Source organism: Rhinolophus sinicus, chromosome X, assembly GCF_036562045.2.
Source record: "Rhinolophus sinicus isolate RSC01 chromosome X, ASM3656204v1, whole genome shotgun sequence".
In the NCBI taxonomy this organism is placed as follows: Eukaryota; Metazoa; Chordata; class Mammalia; order Chiroptera; family Rhinolophidae; genus Rhinolophus; species Rhinolophus sinicus.
This window is the reverse complement of record NC_133768.1, coordinates 92,261,779-92,281,456: the sequence shown is the minus strand read 5'-3', so window position 1 is coordinate 92,281,456 and position 19,678 is coordinate 92,261,779. Positions and strand designations below refer to the sequence as shown.

The 19,678-nt window shown below is 48.4% G+C and overlaps 1 protein-coding gene and 1 long non-coding RNA gene across 8 annotated transcripts in view; one reads left to right on the top strand and one right to left on the bottom strand.

Annotated features, from left to right (window-relative positions):
- BCORL1 (BCL6 corepressor like 1) overlaps positions 1–15,235 on the bottom strand; it is a 68,539-nt gene extending 53,304 nt beyond the window's left edge. The window contains exons 1-2 of one of the 6 annotated variants that reach the window (XM_074323922.1): positions 15,091–15,235; positions 13,728–13,807 (exon numbers count right to left, since the gene is read on the bottom strand). The gene's annotated coding sequence lies outside the window, so the exon portion shown is untranslated. Of the gene's footprint in view, positions 1–11,034; positions 11,103–12,594; positions 12,915–13,727; positions 13,808–14,368; positions 14,523–15,090 lie in introns of those variants that run through there. The other 5 variants (XM_074323923.1, XM_074323921.1, XM_074323924.1 and 2 more) reach the window with 5 other exon arrangements.
- On the top strand, positions 14,666–19,599 carry LOC141569690 (uncharacterized). 2 transcript variants are annotated; one of them, XR_012493443.1, is made up of 4 exons: positions 14,666–15,014; positions 16,030–16,209; positions 17,595–17,720; positions 17,831–19,599. It is a non-coding gene; the product is annotated as an uncharacterized LOC141569690 (long non-coding RNA). The 2 variants fall into 2 exon arrangements; XR_012493444.1 differs by having other exon boundaries at positions 16,030–16,534.
- The last annotated feature ends 79 nt before the right edge of the window (positions 19,600–19,678 follow it).

The window sequence follows — 19,678 nt, the reverse complement described above, 5'->3', positions numbered from 1 at the left end:
TCCTCCCCATTGTAGAAAAACCAGTTTTGCCTCCATTTGCAACTCAATTCCTTTGCTCCATATAAATTTGTGCTTTTGGACTTTTTCTTTCAACCGGCTATAACATCTGTCTGGTTCCCTTGTTGATTCATGAGTAAAATAAAATCTTTAGCACATGTTCATTTTTATGTCCATACAACTCATGATTTTACCTTTTTCTGAAAATTATCCTTAATATTACTAAGACAGTTATGTGGGTTAACATAATTTTAGAAAGATTTCAACATGGGGTATGACAAATGGATAAATGGATTGACTGTCTGCTTCACATCATTTCAGCAGGATCCCATTCCCTGAACATCCTGATTAACCAAGTTTTGACTATTTCTTAGAATATCTTGGAATATCTCAGCTTAAGAAACAATGGATCTGCCTGTTGGCTGATACTCCAGGTAATTTTTTCAACTTTTCTCTCTATAAAGCATTAAAAGACTTAGGCCATGGAAGGGGCCGTTCTTGCCATAAGATGAATTTCAATATCTAGTACAAATTATAGTGGCTACCTGAATATTTGTAGGCAGCAGATATAAGTCAGTCACCATGGGCTTTTTCACTCTTAGGTTATTTTTGTTCTGTTTAGAGGGGTTAGTAGTTTGTAGGGCCTGGGACAGACATCAAAGGAGGGGGATCCTGGCATTTGGAAACAGAACAACATATAAAATTATCATCACCCAGACAAAGGAGTTTTTACACTCCCCCCAAAACCCAAAATAATAACAACCACAAAAATAAAACCAAGTGAAAACCAAAATAATTACCACACGATACACATTTGATGACTACCTAGAAAGAAAAACTGATACTGGGCACTCCGTTTTCACAAGATCCCAAAGATGGATCATCTGCTTAAATCTGGGCTTCCTACTCTTCAGTTATGATTTTATCAGAGCAGCATCCCTTCCTGTGTGAAGCCCACTGCTGCTAATTAACAACAGCCTTTGCTGCGGAGGGGAGGGGAGGGGTAGAAAGCACAGGCAGGAAAGCATCGAGATAAGTGGTCTACACAAAAAGGCAAGATGTGTCCTCCTGAGCCAGAGTAAGCAAAAGGAACTTCTAAGGAGGCACTGATGGTGTCAATGCCCATATAGGACAGGAGGACTCAAGATGGCCAATAGACACCAATGTTTCCCATGCCAGGATAACTGAGGAGCTTGTTTAAAATACAGAGTCATATGTCCCAACCCTGGAGATTCTGATCCAGTAGCTCTAGGGTTTTATTATCATGTCCAATCAAATTATTAACCACTCAACTGTACATTACTTATCAGGAGAAGTGAGCAAAAAAGAAAAACTTTACAGACACACCACACTTGGTAGGTTCTGCTGGTGTACACAATTGTATACCACTTGCTTTCACTCGCAGTACCCACACTTACGTGTGGTGGGCGTTCTCAATCTCTTACTCTCGCTCCCTCTCTGATGGGAACCATCACATCAAAGGCAAAGTTCCTAAAAGTAACTTGGAAGAAACCTGGTAATCCCATATGACCCAGGAAACATAGGCACAAGGATATGAAATACCTCAAAGGATTTTCCCAGATGTCACAGCCATGTAATTGTTAAGAAATGAACAGCTGCACAGCCCCAGAATCAAATGCTGGTCACTGCCTAGAAGGTAATGGGACCACTGTGAGCTATCCCCACTTTGGGGAGGAAAACTCAAGATACATCCAATTCATGGTGAGAACAAAGGAGAGCACATGCTCACCAATGCAAAGTGATAAATGTGGCTGAAAAAACAAACAAAACTTTTGGATTTAGGAGGCACCCGTACACATTAGTAGAAGGACTGAGAAAGATTCAAGGGAATGAATCCAAAAAGCCGGCAGCAGTGTAGGTAGCTCGACATAATCACCACACTACAAAACAGGGGAAACCCAAACAAAATTGGACTAATAGGAGAGCAATAACTTTAAAATGGAGAAAATAGCAGCTAAGCTGAGGGAGAACAGATAGTAGAAGAGAAACCATAATGAAGCAGAGATCTTCCTCAACCCTCCCCCCCAAAAAAAAAAAAAACTCAAAAAAACAACCCCTAGAAGTCAAGGGCAGCCATGAAAGGCATAAAACAGGAGCCCATAGGATATAGCAACCAAAAGGGGAAAAAATGAAATAGGGGAACCTGAAATATTTCACCATCATGGGCCAAACTGAAACACTATGGGGAAGCACTGAAGACAGGCATTTTAGAAAAGTTTAGAGAGAATATGCTATCAAAAGGGGAAGAACATCAAATTATAGCCCAAGTCAGGGTTGAGGGGAGTTGATAATAGGGGACAGGCAGCACTAAAACTCAAAGATTTTACAAACTCGGTAGAATTTTTTGGTTTTGTTTTGAAATGAAGATGCCCAAACAAGCAGATTTCACAACAACTACAAGCAAAAGTATTCTCATCATGCATATGAGGAAGAGAAACACAGGAAAGGAGGTAATAGAGCATCTATCTGACAAATGCTTTTTATCAAGGTAGGCATTGTTTAAAAAGTTAACCTTGAAAATTACCGGAGAGGGTGCTTGTCCAGTGGACAAGTTCCCCAGAATCATGAACAACATAGCATGAAACCTGACCATCTATTGGACTCTACCAGTGAGACAGTAAATTAGAAACGCAAGATCAAGAAGGTCTCAGTTAAACTAAATCTGGTAGTACTCTCCCAAGCTTCTTTGGTTCACATTGCCTGGTGACCTGGAAGCAATTATGACTTTAAAAAATGAAAGAGCTGGAAAATATTCATCTTGAAGCCTGACCCTGAATCTGTCCTCAAGAGGATAGGTGTGGCCAGTAGACAGTTTAAGAAGGAGGGTTGGGTCAGTGATGACTAATGAGCAAAGAAAACCAACTTTGGGACCTATTGCTCCAATAGAAATCCAGAGCTCTGGGTAAAGCTCCAATAAGACAGAGGCATTCACATTAAAACTTCACAGAAGCAAAGAAGAGGCCACCCCATTACCCCACTTTGGGAAAAGCAGCATCTAAGACACCCCCAAGAAGATCCAAGACACCATTGACATTGAGATCCTAGGGCTAAAGTGAAAAGGCCATGACTTTCACCCAGCCACCACAGTGCCTTTAAAGAAAGGTCTAAACATCTCAAAAACATTGCTTTCAATAGGAAAGTCTACACATACCCAACAAGGATAACTTTACCTGGCTTTAGATATAGAACCCCTACCATAGATCTTACCCTCCTTATCGCTCTGCCTTCTTCCATGTGTATTCAACAGACTAACATTCCTGTTTTCCCTACTTAATTATATATGCCAAACCTCATCTCCTACTGAGGAAGATCTCCCAAAGTAATTATTCTAATGTACTAATTTCCCATATAAGGTTATTCTAACAATTTCCTCAATATCCTCCCCCCACCCCAGTATCTATATCCCCTCATCTTTCCCTACCATACATGCCCCAATCACTTTACTTTGCTTCCTTTCATGCAAAACAGGTTCCCCTACCACCACACACAAACATACACACATACAAAATCAACTATAAACAATCTGCTGAGTAATTGAAAGGCAAAAGGGACCCTTTCCACTGTTCATCCCAACCTTCTTCCTGACAATCTATTCTAGCACTTTCTAGTTCCCCTTTTGTTTTGTTTTGTTTTCCTATCTAAATATTCCTACCGGTTCTACCCCAAGGAATCAGTCTCATGAGGGGCACTGCGTCCTGTTCCCAGATACATTAATTCCAGTAATTTACTGAGAAGGCTAAATCATTGCCTGCACACAACTCTAGCATGGACACCTTCATGGACTCCTTGGGTACTGCAATGTTTATTAATCTTGCTTATAAACATTTATGAGACTGGATACAAAGGAATCTTGACTATCTGTTAAACACATGACAGCATATTCATTCAAATGAATGCAGTTACCTCCAAAGTAGTCACCTTGGGAGGCTAGACATTCACCTCAACGGTGTGGCCGGGGCTTGTGACCTCCCTGGAGCACTTCTTCGGTGAGCATTACCAAGAGCAAACCCTTGTCAACCCAAAACACACCCTTTTCAATCTCCTCACTAGTGTGGGATCCCCATCCATTCAATTTGATGTTTAAAAACTGCCAAAATCCATTTGGGATCATCTAATCACACAGCAGCAACACCCTTGAAGTGTGATACACTCTACTACCCACAGCCTAAACTGTGGGGGAAAAACTTGGAGAGTATCTTCAGCCCCTACTTCTCAACCATCTCAGATACCTCACTATGTCCATTTACTATGTCATCTGCAAAATGGGAAAAAACTAGTCCCTACTCAAAACTAAGAATAACATGAAAGCACTTGAAAGGACCAAAGGTAATCAATTCCAATAATGAGATGGGCAAAAGCAAAAGTTTTAATCTCTCATTTACACTTTCACACCACCAGATCAGTTTAGCTCTTCTACCCACGACCATGATACTTTTCTCCTATTAGTCAAATAGTACTCACTTTCATGTCCTGCTGTAAAGAAATTATTTTACTCACTTTAAGAAAAACACCTCATCAAATCTTTATACTAGACCTAGGATCTACCTGTAAGATTTTGTACAACTTCTAGATGTCATAGATATCAAGAAAACCTAAGTGATCACCACAAAATCAGTCCTTTTCAAAATGCAAAGCCACCTCAAAATGTCACCCTAAGTAACTAGTCATCTTCTGAGCACTTCTTATTTCTACTAGATCAAAAATAAGACTTGGCTTTCCTCAGTCTCGGTCTTCACTAGGACCATGTGAATATTTGGCGTGTCTTTCACACTCCAAAGTTGTGTCATTGTAATCTGAAACTTGAATCCCCTTTGCAATGCTTCTGTGTCCTCTCTGCCATGAATTGTGACAGTGGCCCTCGGCTATCTCCATTTCCATATACTGCATTTGTGATATGGATTTTTTTTAATCTAAAGAGGAATCCTCCTCACCAAACTTTGGCCTTTCGTTTTTTTAAGTCTCCCGGACCTCTTACACAAATATTTGAAAAGGTCATTATCAGGCTATCTTTTCTATTTTCTCACCCCAGACTATAGGCTCATTATACACACACACACACACACACACACACACACACACACACATCATTCATTCAAAGGTAAACACACACACACACACAAGTAGTTCACAGAATTTGAGACTCTCAGTATTAGCTCAACCTGCTACCAGTATATAGGTGTATCAGGGCTAGAAAGAATATTTTATACTTCTTTTAATCACTCTCCCAATAGTGTCTAGCATGACACAAGGAACACAATACACACTCAATAAATACTTGCTAGACTACTGGAAAAAAACTGAAATCCTCTCAACATCACACAGAAACCAAGGATCCTGTGGTTTCTTTCAAGCTAAAGCATTAGGTCTATGGATTCCTTTTACTTCCCTTGCTCTCTCAGAAACTTTCTCTTCTTTCTTTTCCTTACTTCCACAATAAAGACAATTATAGAAATAAAATAAAATTAGATGGGGCAAAACAATAAAATCAACTTCCAATTATCTGAGCTTGATTTAGCCACAGCTAATTTTTAAACCTAGCTTACTTATGGACTGCCTTCCACCACTCACAGTAGATTTGTGCTCAAGGAACAAGTCATTTTAATATTTGCCTAAGCAGAATATAAATAGGGGATGGGGATGGGGGCAGGTAGAGAATAATAACACATTTCCAAAGTCAAACAGAAATTATTATAGTTGACCCTTGAACAACTCAGGTTTGAACTGCACAGGTCCACTTACACACAGATTTTATTTCCAATAAATATACCATTGGCCTGCCATATCCCTGGATTTCATATCTGTGGATTCAACCAAGTGTATATTGAAAACAGTATTTTCAATCCAAGGTTGGGAATCTGCGGATGCAGAGGGTCGACTGTATGCATTGTTCTAAGCCATTTTATATAAGGGGCTTGATCATCCACAGATTTTGGTATCTGTGAGGGTCCTGGAATCAATCCCCCCGAGGACAACCAGGGATAACTACAGTTCAGTTTTTGGGGAGTCAAAAGTTATACACAAATTTTAAACTGTGGAGGGTCAGTGCCCTTAACCTCCATGTTGTTCCAGGGTCAACTGTAATTCTTAACTGATCTACTGTTTTAAATTGGCCTGCTATCACTCTCTCCCTATGCTGGCATAACTGACTGTTGGCATCAAAGTCCATTCTGGCTGCAGAGAGGGTCTCTATCTTACAGCCCATCTTTTTTCTCTTCTCAGAAGTTTGGTTTGATGATACCTGAGCTGTTTGAGGTGTTATTCTCTCCCATCCAATCGCTGATGAGCATCCTTGTCATAGAGCCATACTAAGTCTGGGCTCTATATATCAGCTTTTGTAGAACTTCCAGATGTTAGAGACAGCTGGAAAGTCCAAACAGTCATAATTAAACACAGCACCCCTTTTCAGAAAGCAATGTCATTGTTGTTTTTTTTTTTAAATGTCACCATAGGAAACTAGGCTTGGGTCATTTTTTAAGCATGGGGCCAAAATGTCCCCTGAAGTTTCAACTAAATATACACTCTTCAGTTCCTGCCCCGAAATATTGAGCAGTATTACAGCACAGCTGTTAAAGAAGCTGCCACTTCGACCTCAAAGGTAGAAGCAATAATGCAGTGATGAGCCAAGCTATTTCTTCCTACCACGTTGTAAATGCTAAATACGTACTAATACAACAGGAATATGGAGAAAGAGCACAGAAGTCAAGATACAAGGAGAGTTCTCAGGAGCTATTAACAGTTTTCATTCTGCCACCTAGTTTACCACAGTATAATATAAAAGGTACTGTCATAGGACACAACTGAATAAGAAAAAACTAGATTATAATATAATAATAGATGCTATTTATTGGGCACCGGCTATGAACATCGTGCTACATATATATCACCTCACGTAAGCCTCACAGTCCTGAGAGATTGGGATTATCATCTCCGTTTTATAGTTGAACAAACTGAGGCTGAAGAAAGTTAAGTGACTTGCTTCCTACCACCCAGCTAGGAAGCAGAAGAGGAAGGACTCTAACCTGAGGCTGTATGTCGCCAAAGCCTGAGGTAATTCTGATGCATGCTAAAGTTTGAGAACCACCGCAAGATACTAACCTGAGTGTGCTGTGACCAAGTTAAACTGAGTAAAGCCTTGTCTTCATAAGATACCTAAGCACCTCATAGATCCAAGTATAGAGCGCACTGACTCCTCCTGGGGATCAGAGTCACGTATGGCACACTTCTCTATAGAACTTGGAAAAATGAAAATCTGCTTGTTCTCCTTGTCCCTGGATACCAGCATTATAACAAAAGTTAGCTGTACCCTTAAATGGCACTAACACTAAGATTTCTAGGCATACCTTAGCAATGAGGTAACCAAATTTTGTTTCTTAGCAGACAGTCGGTAAAGAAACCCGAAACACAAAGCTTTGCCTGCTCCTCAGTACTCTCAATGCTTAGCTTAAGGTTTTCTTAAAATCCAAATAAAGACGTATCCTGGCTCACATACTCTCACAAATAAATCTGAAAATTACCACATTTCACAAATAAATAATAAATCATCTCTCTTCAAATTCATCACAATTCATTGACCAGGGAAAATATGACCTTGACATGCAGCCAGCAGCCACTTTTTAAATGTTTTATGGGGAAAGGGTGGCTTTTGCTTAAAAAAAAAAAAAGAGGGAAACAGAACAACATGTTTGAATTATGGGGATAGAAACAGAGTTAAATTTTACTCTTTATCAGAATTCAACTTCAGTTCACCAAAAAAAGTTTTCATCATAAAAGACTGCCTTTAAGTTATAAATAATGGGAAAGTATAGATTTAGAAAGAGAATAGTGTCTACATTATTTTAGGGATGACCATTAAAAAACTGACATGAATAAAGCCTAGTTTGCATGTGAGATTATATACAATACTGTACTAGAATCCTAGTGGCCAAAAGATAGATTACCTCTTATTACCTTCCTCTTTGGCAGCACTGAAGTTAAACCTGGCAAGCATACTCACACCTAACTGGAACTCAAGCATTAAGAAATTTCCTTTCTTTTTAAAAACTCAAAGGTCTAGAGTCTTCCTTCCTTCTACATAATCATTAGTGGCTTCTCCACTTTCCGGTCTATTTTATCCCATCAACAATTTCCACTTTCCCTAGCTTTCTCTCTCTTCCATTTTAGTGTTCACTTTCCCACCCAACTCAACCATGAACGCCTCCTCTCACAATCCCAGATGCTGGTTGGCTCTGGAAAACAGCTCCCTACCCACTGTGGCTGTTCTATTCCATCTCAAACTTAGCTCAGCTTAGAATCAATGAACCACTCCAGATACCCAACCCTTGGATAGCACCTCTCCTCTATGCTCCCACCCCACCCTCCAATTCTGGTCCAAGGCTCTCAGGCCACTGTTCTTTATCCTGTTTCACTCTAGAATTTTCATCATTCACCTCCCTATATCTAGAATTCTTCCCACTTGCACACTGGAAAAATTGGTGTATTCTTACTTTCTTCTTCTTTCAAGACCATTCTATTTAGGACCATGAATACCTTCTCCCATTCACTATCCTTACTTCGTATAGACTTTCTAATTAATGCTTACTTAGACTTGTAAGCCGTGGATCTCAGTTAACCTCTGCTTCTTGGGATCTCCCCAGGGAGAGGCAAGTTTTTACCTTCTCCAACAGCAGCTCCAGATGACACCTGACTACACATCTTTCTCCTTTGGCTAGTTATTCCACACTCTTTCTCTCACATGCTGCCTGTACACTATCTCTAGATTCTCTATTTCCTTATGGGTAAATATTTTTATATTTCTTCCTACATGCCAGTTTTTCTCCAACCCTATTTTTCCACAAGATCATCCTTTTGTCTTGCCCCAACCTTAGTGATTCTATCATGAAAGTGTAAAGAGCCTTAAAGGTTCTTCAAACTTTACTATGGAAAACAATATCCTGGAGATTTCAAGGTTCTACTTTTTCCCATGTTAGTTGGTCCTAACACGGGACCAGTGATGATAACCTTTCTTCCCCCTCTACTGCCCAACCAACCCCCTCCTGACTTCTCTTTTTACTTTCCTTCTTTCCAGTATTCAAGTCCTTTTCTCCCATAATTCTGTTCCCCCAAAAGGAGCACCTCTCTCAAACCCATCATCCAGAATCGTCATGTCCTGAGATCATCTGCCACCTGTACAAAACACTTTTTTCCTATGTAGTGAACTGCACCATGATTAAAGCAAAGAGACTCCTGGAGGGACACCCTTTGCTTCCCAAGAAAGTCTACACCACTAAGAAAGAAAGGGATCCTCCCTCCCTCCCCTCTCCTGGTAAATCAAAAGAGTCAGATCTACAAGTGTTCTTGGTGCAGCCACCATTTCTCCTGGAACTCACCTCAACTCTGCCCAATCCAGACTCCAACAGCAGAGCCTGCCAGGTACCTGGCTTTCCTCTGCCCTAATCCCAACAATTCACCCTTTTCCTTCTTGGCCTGTTCTAAAGAACTAGTCTTCTTTAACCCAGACATCATAGTCTCCCTCCCCTTCTTCTATCAATGACTTCTCAGAGCCAGCATGGAAAGAAACCTACATACCCTTGCTGAAGCAGGCTGGTAACAGGGTCAGCCCTCTTAAAAGTCAATTTAAGTAAGGCTCTGTGCCTGACGACCTGTGCCTCTTGTCCCCTATATCTCCCCCGAGGGCAGTTGCCTCAGTTGCCCTATCAAAAAATGAGTCTGCCCATCAATATCCACATGGCTTAAGTCAAGATGGCCATGTCCCTCCTATACTCCATCAACCTTCAAATTCTCTGAATTTGAGTTACCAAGCCCCCTGCTCCTCCTAGCTCCCCCAGTCTTTCCTACTAACTTTGCTTCTTCATCAAAATTTTACAGGCTCCTCCTCCAAATGTTTACTTCTATTTGGAGCCCCTGGGTGATTCTTGGGATTGGGTTATCCCACTTACTCTCCAGTGGAATTCCCCAAACTTCTTTCCTACATACTATCCTCTTTGGTACCACATGGTGATAGCACCATCCAATTTAAGTACTCTGGTACTAAACTAAAATCTCCTTCATTGTCCTGCCTACCATGTCCCTCCAAATTAACCTCCCTCTATCCCAACATTCAAGAATAAGACAGGCAAACAGAGAACTAGATGACCTTTAAAGTTCCTTCAACCTTGGAGGTTTATTATCAACCTAATCCACTCCCAGCCCCAAACGCATCTCCCTTCATTTCCCAAAAAAACCCCAAAAAACAATAAAACAAAACAAAACAAAAAAACACGTTTCAGCAGTGTGACTTTGAGCAATAGTCTTGTAAGTTAAAACAACCATGGGGCTACCAGGGCAATGCTAACCTACAACTGCACCCCCAGAAGTGTCACCAAAGATTTTTGCAAAGGTACTCCACCTCTCTGCCACGGAGACGACCTCCAAATTGCCTTGAGAATATTCAGCTGTCGCACGAAGTTACTGGGCCCCCTTCCCATACTCGCCTAAAGAGGTCCTAAACCCTGTGCTAGATGCGTCCTCTCCAAAGGCCGCCTTTCCTTACTTGCCTACTCTAGTAGACACCAAGAATGAACAAGTATCACATCGACAGCTTCGTACAGCCAACGTTGAAAATTTCAAAACAATAAAACAAAAACATAGTGCTTCCACTGGGGGAGGGGGAGGTGCGGGCGGAATAGAAGGGCACCCCCACCGGCTTATGCTGTTGGCCTCCAGGATTTGCAGTGTGCTTCCCTCCCGCCTTTCTCAACCACATCTTTCCCTACAACAATCTCCCGCACCTCCATAACGCGAAATCCCCAGCCGAGGTGCGGTCGGCTCCTCCCAGCCTTGCCCCGGACGTCCCTCTGGCCCAGCCTTCCTCTCGGCGGGACCCTAGCAAGGAGGGCCCGCTCCACCGTCCAGTTCACCAACCTGTCCCTTCCCGGGTTTCTGGGCGCCCCTGCAGGGCTCTGTCCCGAAGCAGAAGCTCGAAAAGCCAAGCCCACGAGGCCCGTCGCGGGACCCACCCCCCCTTCCTTCTCCCAGCACCTTGTCCTCCATGCACCGGCCCCCGGGGCTCTTCGTCGTCGTTGTCCGGGCTCGTACCGCCCCCGTCGGGGCTCCACCCCCGGCCTGCCCCCGCCCCCAGGACGGCCCCCTCCCCACCGCGCGCCGCCTGCGCCCTCTGCCCCGGCACGGGACTCCCTTTGGCCTCCGTTCCCCGCCCAGAAACGGCGGCGGCGGCGGCAGCGGCAGCGGCAACGGCTGCGGCGGCCCCAGCAGGAGCAGCGGCGGCGGCAGCGGCGGCGGCGGCGGCGGCGGCGGCAGCAGCGCCGCCCCAGCCCCGCCCCGCCGCCCGCCGGAGCCCCACGCCCCGCCCGCCCGCCCAGCCGCCGGACTGCTCCCCCCGAAGCCCACCACTAAGCCCCCCCACCCACGCCCCAGCCGCGATCCGCTCGAATCCAGCTCCGCTGGGCCTGCTGTCTGTTCCTCACGCCCCTTAGAACCCAGGTGGGGGAACCCTGGGGTTCGCGGCCGTCCTTCGCCCTCCTTCTCCAGAGACTGGGGGATTGCCCCTGATCCCGAAACCCGGCCCCGTAACCGGAGCCTCGCTCCTTCCAGCCCTCGGCTTCGCTCTCAGACCCCTTGCCTCCAGGCCTGGTGTGGAGAGCTTGCACGCCCGATCTCCCCCCTGGCTTGCCAGGGCTAGTAGGAATTGCCCCCGATCTCATCCTTCTTCAATTTAAGCCCCCTCCCCGCGGTGCCCGGCCCGGCGGCCCCCGCCCCATAGCAAGGGCAGCGGAGCCAGGGCGCTCCGAAGTCATCCCCCGCCTTTTTTCCAAGGACTAGGATAATTGCCCCTGCCCCCATCACAGCACTCCCACTCCCAAACCCAGGCCCCACCGCCACCTAGGGGTACCCCTTACCCTAAGGTTCCTGCACCCCAACACCGGGAAGAACGCAGCCCTGAAAAGCACCCGTCGCACCTCCCCTCTGAGGTTGGAGGGTATTTTCTCCCGGTCTCTTCAAGACTTCATCACGGACAGCAACCCCTCACCCCACCCCCCAAAAAAACAAGCCCTTTCTCGCCCTGCCCTGCTGGCCAGCATCCCTTCCGATCGTCAGATTCCTGGATGGGGGTATTGGGGCCAGGTAGTTAACAAGACTGTAGCCTCCACCTCCTTTCCCGAGGAGTGGGGTAATTCCAATGGTTTCCCCCCCAGGATCAACGAGACCCCCCGTTTCCATGGAGACCCCCGCCCAGCCGGGAAGAAGACTATCTCGAATTGTGGCGAACAAGTCTCACCTGGCTGAGGGAGAAGGGGGTGAGGAGAGGGTAAGGTAGGGCAGGGATGGGGTACGAAGGTGGGAAGTGGAGGGGAGCTGTCCCGAAGGGAGGGGCGAGAACAGAGGGAGCTCCAGGGAGCGCTACGTCCGGCGACACGAAGAGGACGGCGCCCCGGGGGGCAAGCAAAGCAGCCGCGGGGCGAAGCTGGGACAGGGTTGAGGAAAGGCTTAACATAGAAAGGAGCGGGGTGTAGGAGGATACGAGAAAGCCGGGGAGTCAAAAGGGGTGGAGGGGTTGGGGGAGAGAAAAAAAAGACGCACCTGTTCCCGGGTCGGCTCCGCGGGGAGGCTCAGGCCGCCACCCGGGCTCTCTCTTACCCCCTCAGTACCGCCACCCGCTTCATACTGCCCGGATCTGATGCCCCCCTTCGCCCCTAATCGCCACCGACCTCCTTCTCCTCTCGGCGGCGGCGGCGGCGGCGGTCGGACTCTAGGAACTGAGAGGAAGAAGGGAGGGCTCAGCAAAGCGGAGGAGAGACAGAGCCACACACTGGCAGCAGCCGCGGCGAGCGAAAGAGTGAGGGGGAGAGCGGTGTGTGTGTGTGTGTGTCTGTGTGTGCGAGCGAAGCCTGGTGGAGTGGGTGCCGGTCGCAGGGCTCGACGGGAAGTGGAGTCCGGCAGGGTCCGCGGGCGGCGCCAGCCCCCGTTCCACGGGACTACAACTCCCAGAATGCCGCCTGTCCGGGGGGAGAATGGGGAGGAGGAGGCGAAGGGAGGGAGCGAGTGAGAGAGGGAGGGACGAAAGCAAGGAGCAAGCGGCAGCGAAGGGGGCAGAGCCAAGCAGCCCCGGTGACACTGGGAGGGGAGCCGAGGAGGAGGGGATCGCTGTGAGGACCCAGCGGATTCCAGAGAGCGAGGCAGCGGTGGCTGCAGCAAGCCGGGCAAAAAGCTAGACTCCCAAGAGAGGCGGGGGCGCTCCATCTGAGGGGCTGCAAGATCCCCAGCAACCCCCCTCGACGCCCCTCCAAGGAGGAGGTTGAGAAAGGGAAAAGATCAGTGCGCCAAGGCCTGGGGGTTCTCTCTTTTTTCCAACGCTCTCCGCCTTTTGCCCCGACCTGACTTTCTCAGGCCACTGGTGCCTGATCCAGTGTGCAAATCCAGAGACCCCAGATCTCCCCTGCTGGGCATCATAGAGCAGACACGTTGAGTCCCCTCTCTCAGGGGCCTGAGGGAGGCTCCCCTTGTTGGCAGGGCGTGACTCCCCTTTTCTTCCTGCCAGCCCCCACGTCGTCCCCATCCCCTATTCCCCTCCCTGGAACCCCTTCCCTGAAGCCAAAGCTCACGTCTTCCTCCCCACCAAGAAACGGAATCCCTCCGGGGGTGACTACCCAGCCATCTCCCTTATGCTGGGCTCCTACCCACCAGTATCCCTTTCTTAGCGTTGCCCCCCTCACCGAGGTAGTAGAGGGGGCGACCCGAGTTGAACCCGTGGCTACTTTCCTTCCGAGACTAGCCGTTCTTGGCCACGCCGACCCTGTGTAGAGATAGAGAAGCACATTAATACTCCCGTTTCCCCCCACCCAAGTTCGGATTCCCGTGGAAATAAATGGCTTACAAGGAAAGGGGTTGGTAGTGGAAGTGAGCTGGGGGTGAATCCCAATCCTCAAACCTCATCCCAGGTATGGAAATCCAGGGGTTCGTCCCTGTCCTTAAAATCTATCAAATCGCTTTTTTTTTGGGTGGGTGAGTAGTGGGTAGTAGATTATCTAAACCTCAATATCCAGACGACTCGAAGCGACGCTACATGTAGGAATAAGATACGAACTAGGCTGCTGAGGCGGGAGGGAAAGTATACCCCCCTGCCTTCATCCACCCCAAACACATACCCCTAGAAGGGTCAGATGGCCGAGGGAAGGGTAGGCTGTGAGAGTGCTAGAGAGTCAAAGGGTTGTGGCGTGGAGGTTCAGCGGCCCCCTGAGAGCAGAATCCAGATGCTAAGAAGTGGGTGGGGGGTTCAGCATAATTGCAGATGGTGTCTTTCCTCGCTTTTCCAGGAATCGCTGCCGAACACCGTCTAACACTCATAGTTACTTACCAGTCGATCCCCTACCCCATTTGTGCGCAGGAGGCGGCCGAAGCCCGGGAAGCCAGGGCACAAACTCCGCGGAAGCTGGCCTTTCCCTCCGCCGCGCTGCCGCGGGCCTCCCTCCCTCCGCTGGCGGCCCCGCCGATCTACCTTCGCCCCCGGCCGAGGCCAGACCCCGCTCGTAACTCCACGCCCCTACTCCACCCCCGGCTCCCCCTCCCCTCACCCTCTCTCCGCGGGTCCAGCCCAACCCCTAGCGCCGCCCCGCCCTACAGCTCGGTCCGGAGCCCAGCAAGTGCCCCGAACTCGCCCCCCGCCCCCACGCCCAGGCCAGTCGGGCCCGGCCTGGTTTCCCCCTCCTGCCGCGCCCCGCCCCCGAATCCACGTCCTACTTCGCCACCCAACTCAGCTCGGTCCGGGTTCGGTCCGCGCCCAGGCCACCGGAGTCCCGGGTTCGGTCCGGTGTACAGCCACCCACCCCGCCCTTGCCTGGGTGCTGGCCTGGCCCGCTGCCTGCGCCCGCCGATCCGGCCCAGGAGCGCGGTCCAGGTCCGGGTCCCGGTGCCGGCCTCGGTCCCGGCAGCGTTGCCGCGTCTCGCCACGAGGGCTCGATCCACGCAAGATCCGAACCCGCGCGGGGTGGGGGCCGCGAAAAGCAAGTTTCTTTATCTTCCCCCCGCCCCCGCCGCAGGGCCGCACCGTCCCCCCACCCTCCCCAGAGCCCCCTTCACCTGGGCAGATCCCCCGGCCAGTGTCGCAACTTTGCTCCTCTCCACGCCGCCGGGGAAGCGGGCGAAGCGGGAGGAGGAGGGAGGTGGCGGGGGTGCTGGGATCAGGCCGCTGGGCTCCCGGAGGACACGTGGGGGAGGAGGGGAAGGAGGAGGAGGAGGAAGGGGGGGCGGGCCTGCAGTTCTCGGGGCTCCCCCTGCTAGCCCCAGGGAAGCCGGAACCTCGCCAGGCAGCCTCAGACCCCGCACTGGCAACAGGGGAAGAACGGACCCACCTTCCCTGGACAGCCCCCGGCTCCAGGAAGGGGGTGCGAGCAACGCCACTCGGGGTCGGAGAGCGAGCGTTTTCGCTCATGCTTTATGTGTGATTCTCTCTCTCCGTTTGGACTTAATGTATGCGGGGGTGTAGGGTCTTGCGTGCGGGGGGCGCCCCCGCCAGAGGCCCCGCCCCGCTCCGGGTCCCCACTTCCCTAACCCCGGCGACCACGATGCAAGGCTCTGGCGCTCGGGCACCGAGGCAGCCCGCGGGCGAAGCCCCAGCCCCAGCGCTGAAGTGGGACAGGTGCTGGAGAAGGGAAAATGCCGGGGCTCGCTGCCTCGCCTCGCGTCTGCCGGGCGGCCCACCCTTCGTGGCAACCTCCAGGGTTGCAAAATCCCTGGGCCCTCAAAGGGCAGCCCCCAGCCTGGGCCGTAGAGGCATCTGGGGGAGGGGGCGGGAGCAAGAGGCCTGAGGTAGGAAGGAGGAGGAGGGGGGCGAAAGGTCTGTAAAGGGGGACGCCTGCAGGACTCGGGGCCAAAAACCTGACCAGAAGAGGACTGGGCTTCTACCCGCGTTTCCCGGGCTCCTCAGTCATCAAACCGAGCCCCTTGACCCTTACCCTTTACCCTAACGACTCCCCGCCTAGCCAAAGGAATAAATCTTCGTATATGTTTACATCCCAGGCCATCCCCTGGATTGAAGGGCTGAGAAGCCTGTGGTCCACATTGAAACTCAGATGACTCTACATTAGCCCCGAAGGAGAGCAGCTTACGAAAGGAGCTGAAGCTGCTGGCAGACTTGCTTTCAGTCTTAGGGTGGTTCTTAGCAGCTCCAACCCTGAGCCCGTGGTGGGGACTTCAAAGGTATTGCCTTAGCCTAGAGGGCATGAGGGGAGGTGCCTAGCAGTTCCTGGAAGGTTCAGGGCTTTGTAAACGGAATGTGAAATGAATAGCAGGAATTTGAAAAAAGTATTTATGTGCAGAATTATCCATATTATTTATTATATACTTATCTATACTAAGGAAGCCAGAAGGTCATTTGGACTAGAAGGAAGCCCTGCTGGATTAATGTCTTCCTCCTCATCCCTGCCCCCCTCCTCTGTCCTAGGCCAAGAGGTTCCACCTCTAAGTTATGAGGTGTCTTCTCTCCTTTAGAAAGACTTTAGAGATGGCAGTTGAGACTTGCCTGGTATGTCTTTCTCACCTGGTTTGAAAGATGTGTGTGAGTATTGCGGAGTATGGCAAGCCACTAAGGCTGCAGTGGCTTTGCTGTTGTCTGAGATCTGATGTTCTGTGAGCCCTCTTGCTGTCCTCACCAAACTTGGATATATTGCCAGAAGTGTGAATATAACCCTTGTCATTTTACTTTGTTTTGGGAACCTCTGTTTTACTTGACCACTCTCACACTGCCATGCACCCCCAACACACACACACCTTAAAAAGTTTTTGGCCTAAGTTGCACCAAGGAAAAGTGAAGATTTGGAAAGGATTTGTTTAAACTAATCAACATATGAACTCAAAACTGCATTATTAAGGGGAGGGTTGCCTCTATTGAGCCTGAAATGCAGGCCCCACCAATTCTGCTTTGATTTGGGTTGGCTGTCGTCACTGATTTTAATTAATCTGGTAATCACTAAATCTCCATTTCTCTTAAGGCCCTTAGGGCCTTAGGGCTACTTTGCTCCTTGGTTTGAGGCTGAAATGGGTTCTGGACCCCTTCATTCCCACTCATCTGTGTCTCACCATTTGGCTGCATCATTTGCCTGGTGAAATGAAAGTTGGGGCAAGATGGTTGTTTCCTGGCTGAGGCTCCAGCTTCTCTGAGCCCTTTCCTGTTGGGGGCCACACTTCCTGCCCTACAGGAGAGGATGGAAAACCAAGGAGCATGGTTGGGAGAGCTGTGGGAAACCTTGTAAAGAATGTAGATATTAATAATTATTTTATTTGAGGCTAGAAGCACAACAGAATCATAATAATGAGTTACCTTTGTATACCATCAGAGTGTTTACAAAGCCCTTTCACTTGTGTTATTTCATTTTTTTTCTGATTACAACTCTCAAGTTTGTAATAAAAAAAACTGAGTCTATGAACATCTATGAGTGGCTTGGTCAAGGTCATGTGGCTAGTGAGTTCCAGAGCTAGGACTCAAACACAGTAGTCCTGACTCCAATATGGTACACCTCCATTTGATGCCAAAATATTCCTTTTCAGGCAGATTTTTTTCTAATTGTTTCTCCCATCAATAACAGTTACTGGCCTGGACCTGGACTCTCAGAGAGGCAGCTTGGTGTAATGGAAAGTGGACTGTCTGGAGAGTTCTAAGAACCAGATCACAGTCCTGTCTTATCGATAGCTAGCGGAAGGACATCCGTTAAGTAAGTCCTAACATTTGAGTAGCACCAGCCTGATGCCAAGTACTGTGTTTTGGGTCTTCCCCCAACTCTAAAATATGGAAGTCAATGTACCTGTCCTACCTCCCTCACAGGAACACCCTTGGGTATCAAATGAGATAATGGATGGGAAAGAATTTTGTACACTGTAAACTACTGGACTCATGCAGAAGTTATTATGATCAGCATCAGCATCACCAGCCTCCCTTGGTGCGGCACAGAGACCCATGAGTGACACCTGCCTGGGCCCTGCCCTCCTGAAGCTTAAGAGACAAAATGGCACTTGGGGGTCCAAGGGTAATTTAGGCCTCAAACCAACCTCTGACTAAATTCATAGGATAATTCCTTCAATTCTCTGCTTTGTTCTGCAATCAGAGGCCTTGTCTGTCTGATAAAACAGCCCAGCCCTACAGAAACAACAACAACAACCACAACAACAACAACAACATCCCTGTGGTTTAGATCTGTAGAGTGTCAGAATGAAGTAAATTTGAAGCTTCTGGTTGTCCCTTCATCGCCTGCACCCCACTCAGTTGAAGATGAAGTCAGTTTTGGAACTCAGGTTCTCAGGACTGCCAAAGAGTTCATTCTATGTCACCCCAGTTGAAAGGGGACCAGAGTGAGAGAGAGGTAGAGAAAGAACCTTGCAAACTCTGGGAAGAAACTAGGTCAGCAAAGCTGACCATGAGTTATAGACACTACATGCTCTCTAGTGTATCACTTTATGTCCTGGGAGAGGCCCAAGGGAAGAATTCATTGCCTCTACTTGCTATTCCTAAATCTCAAATGCACAGACCCTACTGCAGCAGGTTGCTGCTGGAGAAGCATTCCAGCAGCCTACTGCATGCCGTGGAAGGTCTGGTCTCTGCATTCTCAGAGCCCTGGGTCTAGATGGGGAGACAGTATGTCTGGTTAAACTTAACTCTGTAAACAACCAACAACCTTTCTAGATTTTATAGGCAAAGGAGGGAAAATGAGAAAGGGGGCTAAAATTACTCTAGAGGTCAAGTCCATCTTCCCTAAAACTCCTAGGCACTTAACAAGGTTCTTAATCAAACAGACAGTGTTAGAGGTAGAAGGGACTAGAAGAGATCATCTGCCCTCCTGTAAAACTTGCTGTAGCTGCCCACTGACAAAATCAAGTCCACGAGCCTTCACCTAGCTTTCAGGGCCCTCCCTGATCTGGTTCCAATCTTCTTTCCTTTCGTGTCCCTTACAAGGCCTCTGTTCTCACCCAACCAGCCCTCTGGCCATTTCTTGGACAAGTGCTTTCTTGACTGCTCTCTCAGCCTTTCCTATGTCCTTCTGGGCTTGTTTAAATCCTACTCAACCATTACTCCAGCCAGCTCTTTCATGGCACATTCCCTGACCCCTGCTCCCTCCCCAAGGAAGTGAACTGCCCCTCAGGGTACCCCACAATGCAGAGCTTGGCCCGTTATTTAGCACTTCTACGCCCTGCCTGTCTCTCTAACTAGATTTTCACTTCCTTGTATTGAAGGGACCCAGTGTTTCTCATTTGTGTCTCACAGCCTCTTTCCTCTCCCTCCAATGTCTCCCCCACCCCCACCCCCACGTGTGTTTGTTAAATCAGTGAATGAATGGATGATCTAATCAACCCCCTTATTTTATAATGGGGAATCTGAGGCCCACACTTGGCTTCTCTTCTTGCCAGTTAGACTGTTTTAAGTCTTGGTCTCTTTTTGTCTTTTTCTTCCCAGTTAGTGGTTACACACACAGTCTCTGAAGTTAGACAGACGTGGTGGTTTGAATCCTGGTTCCACCACTCCCAGAGATATCACCTTAGACACTTCTCTCTGAGCCTCAGTTTCTTCATTTATAGAATGGTGACTAATAAACACCCCCTGTAAATGTTACGAGAATCAAATAAGTTCTTGTATGTTAAGCACTGACACCTAATAGAAGCCCCATAGTCGTTAAAAAAC